This window comes from Schistocerca gregaria, chromosome 2 (assembly GCF_023897955.1).
Source record: "Schistocerca gregaria isolate iqSchGreg1 chromosome 2, iqSchGreg1.2, whole genome shotgun sequence".
NCBI classification, from domain to species: domain Eukaryota; kingdom Metazoa; phylum Arthropoda; class Insecta; order Orthoptera; family Acrididae; genus Schistocerca; species Schistocerca gregaria.
Genome location: NC_064921.1, coordinates 420,721,705 through 420,734,391, shown reverse-complemented (window position 1 = coordinate 420,734,391; position 12,687 = coordinate 420,721,705). Strand labels below are relative to the sequence as shown.

General features: G+C 45.1%; 1 pseudogene; it reads right to left on the bottom strand.

The window, feature by feature from the left end:
* Window positions 1–12,191: 12,191 nt before the first annotated feature.
* LOC126337295 (5S ribosomal RNA) lies at window positions 12,192–12,309 on the bottom strand (annotated as a pseudogene).
* Window positions 12,310–12,687: the final 378 nt, after the last annotated feature.

Sequence of the window (12,687 nt, the reverse complement as noted above, 5' to 3'; positions counted from 1 at the left end):
TCATTCCCATCGACGCGCAGGTCGCCGAAGTGGCGTCAACTCGAAAGGCCTGCAGCAGGCGGACGGCCTACCAGACGGGAGGCCCTCGTCACACGCCATTATTATTAATTTCATGGATCTGTCCTTTTACCCTTCTTATACAGTATGTACGTGTATTACGCTATTCATGTATGTAATTTTCAGTTGTAACCCGTGCTTTTTTTGAGTCACTACTAACTACGCGACTGGCAAGAGATTCGCGATAAATGCGAGCTAAGTAAGGGACCAGTGGTGTAGAGTACCCTTTGTAAAACCGAATGGTGATTCTATCAGGACCTGGCGACTTATTCGCTGTCAGTTCCTTCAATTGTTTCTGTATGCCAGGGGTGCTCGTTACTCCGTTCTCCACACTGTGATCCGTGCGACGTCCAGATGATGGTACGTACGATTCTCATGCGTGAACGACTTCTTAAATGCGAAGTTTAAAACTTCCGCTTTACTTTTTCTGTCTGCTACTGCCACACCAAACTGATCTACGAATGACTGGTTCAAATGGTTCAAATGGGTCTGAGCACTATCGGACTCAACTTCTTAGGTCATTAGTCCCCTAGAACTTAGAACTAGTTAAACCTAACTAACCTAAGGGCATCACACACATCCATGTCCAAGGCAGGATTCGAACCTGCGACCGTAGCGGTCACGCGGTTCCAGACTGCAGCGCCTAGAGGCCAGCCGCGGTGGTCTCGCGGTTCTAGGCGCTACAGTCTGGAACCGCGTGACCGCTACGGTCGCAGGTTCGAATCCTGCCTTGGACATGGATGTGTGTGATGCCCTTAGGTTAGTTAGGTTTAAGTAGTTCTAAGTTCTAGGGGACTGATGACCACAGTAGTTTAGTCCCATAGTGCTCAGAGACATTTTTTTGCAGCGCCTAGAACCGCACGGCCACTTCGGCCTGCGACGAACGACTGGCTAGGAGTCTTAGATCCACTTACCGATTGTACGTAGGACCAAAATATCCTCCGGCTCTCGACAACATTTTTTGCTAAGTCATGAAGGTGGTAGCTGTAAGCATCACGCATCGATCGTTTTACAGACACACGAATTTCTGTTAAATTTCGGCTGTCGACATGTGCCCGTTCTCTTTTGAACCGAGAGTTCAACAGCCTTTACTTTCTCAGTACTTTTCGATTTTCATTATTAAATCAAGATGGGTTTTTACCGTCCTTAATACGTTTAACTCGGCACGTATTTCTCCAGATTGTGAGTCACAATCGGTTTAAAATTTGTCCATAATTTCTCCACGCCCATTTTACTGGAACTAACTGATGTCAATCTAACTTCTAAGTGACATGCTAACAACTGTCTGACAGCTCTTTTTAGTAGAAATACTCACCTAACCTTCATGACTGATTTATTAACATTAGGAACCAAAGTCGTTACGATGGCATCCCTGTCTATATACTGACGCCGTTGATTAGGTCAGGCCAGTTTGTAGCTACAAGATCTAAAATATTCAAATACATGTGGGCTGTCGAGCTCGCTGCCCAAAACGTTTTTCGAAAAACGTGTTGAGGAGGACTTTGCAACACTGTCTGTCTGTATCCCCTGCAACGAATCTACAAACCAGTCTGTACTTGGTAAGTTATAGTCGCCTCAAAAATGGTTTAAATGGCTCTGAGCACTATGTGACTAAACATCTTAGGTCATCAGTCCCCTAGAACTTAGAACTACTTAAACCTAACTAACCTAAGGACATCACACAACACCCAGCCATTAAGAGGCAGAGAAAATCTCTGACCCCGCCGGGAATCGAACCCGGAAACCCGGGCGTGGGAAGCGAGAACGCTACTGCACGGCCACGAGATGCGGGCTATAGTCGCCTCCATCTAATATTGAATGATCTGAGTATTTCCGCGCTACTAACAGTTGACTTTTTTCGAATGACTCTAAAACCGTCACAGCTAAATGCTGTTGGTGTCGGAGAGAAAAAGGGGGGCGGGGGGTTAAGGGAGCTCAACGTCGAAGTAATCGCGCGGCGGGTAAGAACATCCAACAGTTAATATGATTTCACCTACACCTGTTATACGCGAACAGATAACTTCGCTGTTAAACTGTTGTAGAGTTTGTGTCAGCTGCAATGAACACAACTCCTCCCAAGGCGTCTAGAGAGTTTTTTTGATGTACGTGCCGTGAATCGCTAAATATCTTTAAGCTCTCGGTCCAGACAATTATTTGAGCGAGAAATGTTTTCTGGAGGACAGTAAATTCGGAAAAGTTGTAACAAATGTTTCCACAATTTACTGATAAAATTATGACTTCTAAGTGTCTTCTACATCTACATACATACTCCGCAATCCACCATACGGTGCGTGGCGGAGGGTACCTCGTACCACAACTAGCATCTTCTCTCCCTGTTCTACTCCAAACAGAACGAGGGAAAAATGACTGCCTATATGCCTCTGTACGAGCCCTAATCTCTCTTATCTTATCTTTGTGGTCTTTCCGTGAAATGTAAGTTGGCGGCAGTAAAATTGTACTGCAGTCAGCCTCAAATGGTGGTTCTCTAAATTTATTCAGTAGCGATTCACGAAAAGAACGCCTCCTTTTCTCTAGAAACTCCCACCCGAGTTCCTTAAGCATTTCCGTAACACTCGCGTGATGATCAAACCTACCAGTAACAAATCTAGCAGCCCGCCTCTAAATTGCTTCTACGTCCTCGCTCACTCCGACCTGATAGGGACCCCAACGCTCTAGCAGTACTCAAGAATAGGTCGTATTAGTGTTTTATAAGCGGTCTCCTTTACAGATGAAACACATTTTTCCAAAATTCTACCAGTGAACCGAAGACTATTATCCGCCTTCCCCACAACTGCTTTTACATGCTTGTCCCACTTCATATCGCTCTGCAATGTTGCGCCCAAATATTTAATCGACGCGACTGTGTCAAGCGCTTCACTACTAATGGAGTATTCAGACATTACAGGATTCCTTTTTCCTATTCATCTGCATTAATTTACATTTATCTACATTTAGAGTTAGCTGCCATTCTTTACACCAATCAAAAAACCTGTCCAAGTCATCTTGTATCCTCCTACAGTCACTCAACGACGACACCTTCCCGTACACCACAGCATCATCAGCAAACAGCCGCACATTGCTATCCACCCTATCCAAAAGATCATTTATGTAGATAGAAAGCAACAGCGGACCTACCACACTTACCTGGGGCATTCCAGATGATACCCTCACCTTCGATTAACACTCACCATCGAGGGCAACGTTCTGGGTTCTATTACTTAAGAAGTCTTCGAGCTACACACATACTTGAGAATCAATCCCATATGCTCTTGGCCAGCCGGTGTGGCCTGGCGGTTCTAGGCGCTTCAGTCTGGAACCGTACGACCGCTACGACCGCAGGTTCGAATCCTGCCTCGGGCATGGGTGTGTGTGATGTCCTTAGGTTAGTTAGGTTTAAGTAGTTCTAAGTTCTAGGGGGCTGATGACCTCAGATGTTAAGTCCCATAGTGCTCAGAGCCATTTGAACCATTTTGAACCATATGCTCGTACCTTAGTTAGGAATCTGCAGTGTGGCACGGAGTCAAACGCTTGCCGGAAGTCAAGGAATATGGCATCCATGGTTCGCAAGATATCATATGAAGAAAGGGCGAGTTGCGTTTCGCAGGAGCGATGCTTTCTATAGCCGTGCTGATGCATGGACAGCAACTTCTCTGTCTCAAGGAAATTCATTATATTCGAACTGAGAATATGTTCAAGAATCCTGCAACAAACCGATGTTAAGGATATTGGTCTGTAATTTTGAGGATCCGTCCTTCTATCCTTTTTATATGCAGGCGTCACCTGCGCTTTTTTCCAGTCGCTCGGGACTTTATGTTGGGCAAATGATTCGGGATAAATGCAAGCTAAGGAAGGAGCCAATGCGGTAGAGTACTCTCTGTAAAATCCCATCAGGACCTGGCGATTTCTTTATTTTCAATCCATTCAGCTGCTTCACAACCCAAGGGATGTTTATCACTATGTCCTGCATACGGGAATCTGTACGAGACTCAAACGGCGGTATGTTTGTACGATCCTCCTGCGTGAAAGATTTCTCAAATGATAAATTTAAAATTTCAGCTTTCGTTTTGCTGTCTTCCGTTGCCAGGCCTGACTGATCAGTGAGTGACTGGATGGAGGTCTTCGACCCGCTTACCGATTTTACGTATGACCAGAATTTCCTTGGGTTTTCAGCAAGATCTTTTGCTAAGGTATGACGGTGGTAGTGGTTGAATGCTTCGCGCATCGCTCTTTTTACAGCAGCACGAATCTCTACTAACTTTTGCCTGTCCTCAATCTCCCGATCTTTCTTGTACCGCGAGTGCAACTGCCTTTGCTTCCAGAGCATTCTCCGAATTGCGCTGTTAAACCACGGTGGGTCTTTTCCGTCCGTAACCCACTTTTTCGGTACATAGTTGCGTGATTTACAATATGTTTGAAATTTGCCCATAATTCTTCCACGTCTATCGTACCGGAAGTAAATGAAGTCGATTCATTTACTGAGTGGGATGCTAACAACTGCTTATCTGCTCTTTCTAGTAAGAATACTCTCCTAGCCTTCTTGACCGACTTCACTCTGAATGCAGTTTTATTTCGCTACCTGCGAGTCGTCTGGCGAGTGTTCATCAGAGCGCCTCAGCCGACATCCTATGCACTCAACAGCTACTCTGTTACCTGAGTAGCTGCTTCCTTCTTGTAGTGTACGCCTGACTAGTCAAGGTAAATCCTACAATTCCCTATCCGATAATGCAGATCCAGATATCTGCAGCCAACGCCGTCACTGTGTCGACGAGTCCATTCGGCTCCAAACCAAAGGACCCCAGTCGACTCTGGAAACAATAATACAAACTGCGAGCTCTGCTGGCACCCCGCATACGAGGCCAGCTACCTTCACCATGTACGCCAACCGCCAGTGTGAACTAATGATAGCTTCAGAGACCAAGGGACAGGCGTCGTTGGTGCCAACGTGAGCCACAACTTGCAGACGATTGTAGCCTACTCGTTCGACAGCCGCAGGCAAGACCTCATCCATATTTCGGCTGAGGCCCCCCGGGAGACATACCTCGGGGCCACAAGCTTTCTTTCTGGCCCTGAACACAATCTCCTTAAGGGGCTCCACAATGCACTAATGTTGGAGCTCCAAGTAGCTAGTAAACTCTCCCCCCTTTCTCTGCCCGGACCCTGCTGTAGTTCGTCCACCTGTCCACTCACATGGTGAAAGGCCGATGCGTTATCACCCGCCAATCATCCTCCTGTGAGGTCGGATCCACCACGCCTCAGCAGCAGAGCTCATGTGTGAAACAAATGACACCAGAGGTGTCACATACGACGAACCAGATTCTTCACCACAGCTACATTCCGAGGCAGCAGCCTGAAAAACAACTAACTGTAAGCCGAAAGCGCATTTAGCTGTTTACGAACTGCGATCAGCTCCCTCTGCGTCCGCACACAGCGTGCACAAATTGTGCCTCATCCTAGTGTTACTAACTTAAGAACTGACTATAAAGGCACAGGCAGAAACCTAGATATGTAACTTGCTAACCTCTTGATATGTCACCAATGGAGGCTGACACTTTATGAACTGGGTAGCTGGCCGTCCAGCAGAAATGAAAACTGCGCTACAGACTACCTGACGACACTTTACAGTTACAAAAACGTGAGATTACACTTGTTAAATAGAAAAACATCCACAAAATTTAATATACTATGACAACCCCGAAGAAGCTACATATGTAACTTGCCGTTCTCCAAGTGTTAATAGAAGGCCGTTGGAACCTGACTGTACAGTTTTCAAATGAATCTAATTCATTCATACCATACTCCCTGCAAAAAAGTAGACGACAAAGGCTCAATAATATTGTGATCTGGTGACTGTGGTGCTCAGGGAAGATGTGAAAATAGATGCAAGTGTTCACAAAACCAATCCTGGACGATGCTAACTGTGTTAACAGGGCCACTGTCGTCTTCAAACAAAGCATAACCATTGGCAACAGACAATGTAATATGAAGTGGATCTTATCAGCCGAAATGGTCAAGCTGTCCTTCACAGTAATGCGACTTAGCATAGTAACAAAGGGGCCCATGGATTTCCACTATATGGCTGCCCAAATCATCACCGAACCCTCAACATTTTTCACTCTTGGAAACACTAATTCTGCCACAAGCAGGAAACAGTGTGAAACAAGACTTATCCGACGAAATGACTTTGTTTTTCCATTGTTTCACTGTCCAGGTTTTTAAGGCTTTGTCACCACGCTTTCCCGTTTTGCTTTTTGCATCACTGATCTGTGTTTTGGAATTTGAATTCGCCTTACAACTCCCAGTTTATGGAGCTCTCTTCGTGTTGTTTTGCTAATGACAAGGTCCGTAAATATGACTGATACGTGGTACTTACTGGAATTAAGGAAAACGGGGAAGGGAGAACCCACCAATACAACTTTCTTTGCAATTCTATTTCTACTAAACAACATATAAACTGTGTTTTACAGCTAATCGAAGCATTTAAACATAAAATTTTCTTTAACAAAATAAACAAATTTGCTAAATTCTTTTGACCGTAAACCTTAACTTGAATTAACTTTGAATCTTTGCAAAAGAAATCTGAAGTGCTGTATTGCAAAACAGCAAACAATATGACAATGATTACCAGACGGCAGGACCTGAAGCCCGCCCGTTATTGGGCGAAACAGGGATGTTTACTACCCTTTTGAAAAAATTGTTCAAATGCCTCTGAGCACTATAGGACTTAACTGCTGTGGTCATCAGTCCTCTAGAACTTAGAATTACATAAACTTCGGGAGGACTACGGTTCAATCCCGTCTCCAGCCATCCTGATTTAGGTTTTCCGTGATTTCCCTAAATCGTTTCAGGCAAATTCCGGGATGGTTCCTTTGAAAGGGCACGGCCAATTTCCTTCCCAATCCTTCCCTAACCCGAGCTTGAGCTCCGTCTCTAATGACCTCGTTGTCGACGGGACGTTAAACACTAACCACCACCACCACCACTTAAACCTAACTAACCTAAGGACACTCGGCGGAACCACAACATCCAGCTAAAATACACCAATAATGACGCGGTCTTTAAAACACAGAAACGAACAGCTTAGTAGAACAGGTTGTCCAGATTATAACTAATGATTTAGAAACGCAATTAAAATCAAAGAATTGAACCGGTGAACAGCTAAACTTACCCACAAAGTCCCCATTTTGTTTAACGGCAACCTGTACCTTAGTGCAATTCTTCCGGGTGTATTTATGACTAAGGGCTGATTAATTAGAACATTAATGACGGGGTACAAACTAGAAAAGAAGGGCAATATAATAGCGGGACAAATTTTCAAACGACAACTAGTGTCTTAGTACAATACTACGTCCTTTATTTATAACCAAGGAGCCGACCGAGTAAATCTCTAAGGGTCGGTACAAACCAGAAAATAATGAGGTCAGGTAGACAATGAAACAAATCACCACGAGGATTATAGAATGTTACACCCCTTTATCAGCAAGCAGTTCCATGGATCCACGGTGCGCCGCAGAGGTTAGTGAGTGGTGTCGATGAAACCCAGGTAGAAGAGGGCAACCATGCCACGAGCGGTCGTCCGACCTGTTGCTGGAAGTCGACGCTGACTCCGGTGAAGTTCTCCGGTATCTTCGCTCTGCTTGGGCTTTCCTTGCGCAGCTCGTGGCTTCGGTCGCTCGGACATCGTGACCACCTCTTATCGCGACGCACCGCCAATCCCCAAACTTCGTGCCTCCCTCTCGGGCCAGCGAATCCCGTATGTATATCGGCAGGCCAAGATCTTCTAAGGATACAACCCACAGATACCAAATCTTCCTCATGGATATTGGTAATGAGGCCGCAAGAGAGATTGTCGACACTACAACTGAGCCTGTGGCTCCAAACAGAACAATCTACTAACTCAATGGAGCCATGGCTCAATAACCTTCAGTTCCAGAAGTGACTTTTCAGCTACTGTCACAGTCCTCTTCCAAAGCCATGTGCCGCGATCACTCAACAGGCATCCATTTTGTTCGTTGTGACTTAGCTGGTGATGTTTTTCCGCTTTCGCCGTATGCGATGAAAACCTGCGATACGATGCCTCTTGAAACACCAAACCTTTCGGATACCTTGGTTACGGAAGCATGCACCGTACGAGAACGAACAATTTACTCACATATGGATTCGCATCATAATGCACTTACAGCTACACAAGCACTGTTCTGAACAAACCTCACACTTGCAACGTATTGAGGCCATTCCACAAGTGCCATTCGTGGTCAGACACAACAGTGCTACCGGCGGGCTTGGCTTATCATCGGCATTTATGTTGAAGCATGCATTTTTCACTGTGATTTCATATTTCTGCCCAACTCCCGTACGTGCCGAGCGGTGTCACGCGTGGCTAACTGCACGCCAGTGAAACTGTCCATTTATTTTATTCGATGTGTACACCAACAGCTATGCGGTGGTCACAGTACATTGTCTGGTTTAAGATGCATTAGACTCGTTCTGAACCCTTTCTATTCCATTCACAGATCGTTACCGAGATGAAAAATTATCGGTACCCCTCTTTTAAGCCTGAGCTTTTACTGCATAGTACTTATTCAACAGATATGTCAGAGTAAGTGACAAGTATTGGAACATAAACCGTCGATGCACGACGCCTTTCTTGTTGGGTATACTATTCGGGTTTATTAAACGCCTTGTAACATGGAATTTCCTAGCAGATTATTTGGTGTGCTGGATCGAGACTCGAACTCAGAATCTTTGCCTTTCGCTGGAAGGTGCTCATCTCCTGAGCTAAACAAGCGCAACTCATGACCCTTCCTCAAAGTTTTACTTCAGCTAGTAACTCATATCCCATCTTCCAAACTTCTACGAAACTTGCAGAACTAGCACTCCCGGAAGAAATGATGTTGCAAAGACACGGCTTAGACACAGCCTGGGATATATTTCCAGAATGATCATTTGCCAGTGAAAGGAAGAAGTTCCGTATTTGAGTCTCGGTCCGGCACACCTGTTTAATCTGCCACAAAGTGTCATTTCAGCTCCCACTCCGCAGCAGATTGAAAACTTTATACTAGAAACATCCCCCAGGCTGTGGCTAAGCCATGTCTCAGCAATATCCTTCCTTTCAGGAGTGCTAATCCTGCATGTTTCGCTGGAGAGTTTTGTGAAGTTTGGAAGGTAGCAGGTGAGATACTGATGGAAGTAAGGCTGTGGGGGTGGGTTTTCAGTCGTGCTTGGATAGCTCATGAGGTGGGGACTTGCCTGCGAAAAGGCAAAGGTCCAGAATTCGAATCTCAATCCAGAACACAGTTTCATTTCAGCGTACACTCCGCTACAAAGTGAAAAATTTCATTATTTAATCTTCTCGAGCTCATTAAGTAAACCCGGATCAAAGTGCGTAGCTCTTCTTTTCACTGTGTCTAGCTCATCAGTTAATCCAACTTATTACGCAAAGCGCCGAAAAATAATCAACAGTTGGTCACACTAGACTTTTGCAAGCGATTCCACCTTCGTGACGGTTTACATTTGTTTATGATTCTCCCGACAAATCTCAGTCTAGCATGTGCCTTCCCAGATTCAAGCGATCATCCCACATTCAATCCCGCCTAAAGACAAGCCGAAATGTCAGTTAGCAAGGGTCGACAATGTAGCCGAAAGAAAAACAGGGTCTTTTTATCTACCAACATGCGTTCCATTATGTTTATGTACGTTGTTAACAAGTTAATATTATTTACAGCCAGCGCTGGCCACATTCAAATGACAGAACTATGTTTCTGCCAAAAATTTTCTGCCCCTAGCGAAGTCGAAGGCGAGGAATGTCAAACATCCCTTTCATTTGATGTTAGAAGGAAACGCATCATGTAGCTTCACTTCTTACGGAATATATTAGCTTACCGATTTCAAAGCTCAGAAATGCAAAAAATGAAGACAACGCGAAAGATACTTCTGGACATTTGGATGGACAAGGACGTTAGTATGTACAACTGCAACATTAAGAATGGGAGATGTATCTGTAGTACGCTCACAAACAGAGATTCTTTAATATTAAAGGCACACCTTGTGAATGGCGTGAATTCCAGCATGAACGTACCCGTGCTGCGCACGCAAATAGCACCGCAAACGGAATGCGTGTAGCACGCAGATACAAACAGAACGTAAACACCACGCAGACCGGGTGCCAACATTCCATTTCCATTTGCTAACTCCTGATAACTGCTTTAGGTTATTCACTGAAATTCGTACTCAGTATTCTAATAGTCACCGGAAAATATAGAACCAATCAATCATTCCTGAATGATAGAGAAAGAGAAGAGGAGAGGAAGCGGTGGGGGTAATAAGTTATACGTAAAAAGAAATATGGTTGTATAAGTGGGCACAGATGAGAAGTTGAAGACACAGAGCAAGAACTGAATGAGTGTGAATACCGTATACGATATGCTAGATATATTGTACTGACTGGATTTCTCTCGCTACTAAACAGAAAATTAGGTAGAAGGCCCATCTGAGCTCACAAACTTTTTACGAAAGAGTCCCAGTACGAAGTGGAAGGAGTACGTTTAGATGCACGGGGTTGTTATTCTAGAAAAGTATGCATAAAAGAGCGAAATGAAATGACCATAAATAGGGACATTGTTATGAGGATGAGCCTGTGTCACTTCTTTCGGGTTCATATTAATTTTGTTAGACCAAATGTAGTTAATGTCATTATATATGTGAAGATAATTTTCCGGAGTAAAACGCTGTACTTCTCCATAGGCGAATTCAATTGGTCTCTAGCACTAATTATAAAATAAAGGAGCTATACACGACCCAAAACATTGTCACCACCTGCTTTGCAGCGTAACGGTCCACCTTTGGAACTCAGTAAGCAACGATTTTGTGTGTCAGGAATTCGACAAGTCCTCATTAGGTTTCAGGAGAAATGTGGCAACAATTTCTGAGCTCAGGTCAAGCAATTCCCTTAAATTACGGGTCGGTGTTTCGTGGGCACAGCGCTGGGGCCTCCTAAGGTCGCAGATGTGGTTTATAGGGTTCAGATACGGTGAATTTGGTGGCCAATATACGAACGTAAATCTCATGCTTCTTAAACTACTATATTACGACTGTGGCATTGTGGCTCGGACAGTTATCCTGCTGGAATGCCGTCCGGAAAGACATTAAGCGCAGAGAGAAGCAGGCGGTCCCCTCTAACGTTCATATGCTCCACAACTGTCATGGTGCATTCAATTAGTGTCCGCCACAGCATGATATGTCCCTATCGGCCTGCGTCCCTGGAACAGTGCATATTTCGAGCAGCCGTTCGCCTTAATGGCGGTGTATAAGGAGACTACCATCGGCATGGTGCACCAAAAATCTTGACACATTCGTCCAGGCGATGCGTTTCCATTGATCCACGGTAAAATCGGGTTAGGCCCACGCCCACTGCAGTCATAACTGACGGTTTCGTTTGGTCAACACGTAGCATTCACTTGGTGCGCTGAACGGAATACTTCGAAACACTTGTGGTTGCACCAGCTTTGTACTCCGTCGTCAGATCTGTTTACACGGCGGGAAAACCTCCAACGTTGACGTTTTGCGATAAGGAGCGGTCGTTCAACACCTTGTCACCTACTCATGGCTCGAATGTTCTTAAACCGATATACGTAGGACTTCACCAAGATAGCAAATGTGCTTTCACCATTTCAGAGATGCTCATTCCCAGACATCATTCTGTAACACTCTGTTCTTTGTAAAAGTCCCTTATATCCTTGGATATCTCCATTTGCGACCAGTATCGTTGATAGAATGACTTCTCATTCGTCTCTGCTCCACTTGTAGACTTTCTTTATCGCGTCACGTGTCCGGGATACCACTAGACGGCATTCAGTGTCGCAGTCAGCATAGGCCCTAAAGTTTTGGCTCCTGAGCGCGTGTACAGGGTGAAGGTTTTAAAGACGTTCAGAGGCAATGTACACCGTCTTCAGGCCACGAGTGGCCTCCCAGGACCATCCGACCGCCGTGTCGTCCTCAGTGGAGGTTGCGGATAGGAGGGGCGTGAGGTCAGCTCACCGCTCTCTCGGTCGTTATGATGGTGTTCTTGACGGAGACCGCTACTATTCGGTCGAGTAGCTCCTCAGTTGGCATCACGAGGCTGAGTGCACCCCGAAAAATGGCAACAGCGCATGGCAGCCTGGATGGTCATCCATCCAAGTGCCGACCACGCCCGACAGCGCTTAACTTCGGTGATCTCATGGGAACCGGTGTATCCAATGCGGCAAGGCCGTTGCCTCAGGGGCAATGCAGAAGGATAAATGTATCAGTTTGAGGTAAAGAACATTAATCCGGAAAGTTACTAGCAAGAATCTTTGTGGTAGCTGTAACAGTGAAATACAATGCCGGTGCTGTTGTCCTGAGATTTTCAGAAGTGGTTGTATGGGCCAAAATATGAACAACTTATCTACAAAACATGGTCTCTAAATGCGTATCTGAAAAGCTAAGAGCACTTCTTCGTCTTAGAGATTGTGAAATACATCTCTTCTACCAAACAAATGCTCATAGCTCTTAATGCAATAATTTTGGAATCCGTGTTTAGAAGACAATTTTTTCTTGTTTCATTCCATACTCCCACTCTGAGAGTTGCCTGTCCTGCAGTCTTAGTGACAATAC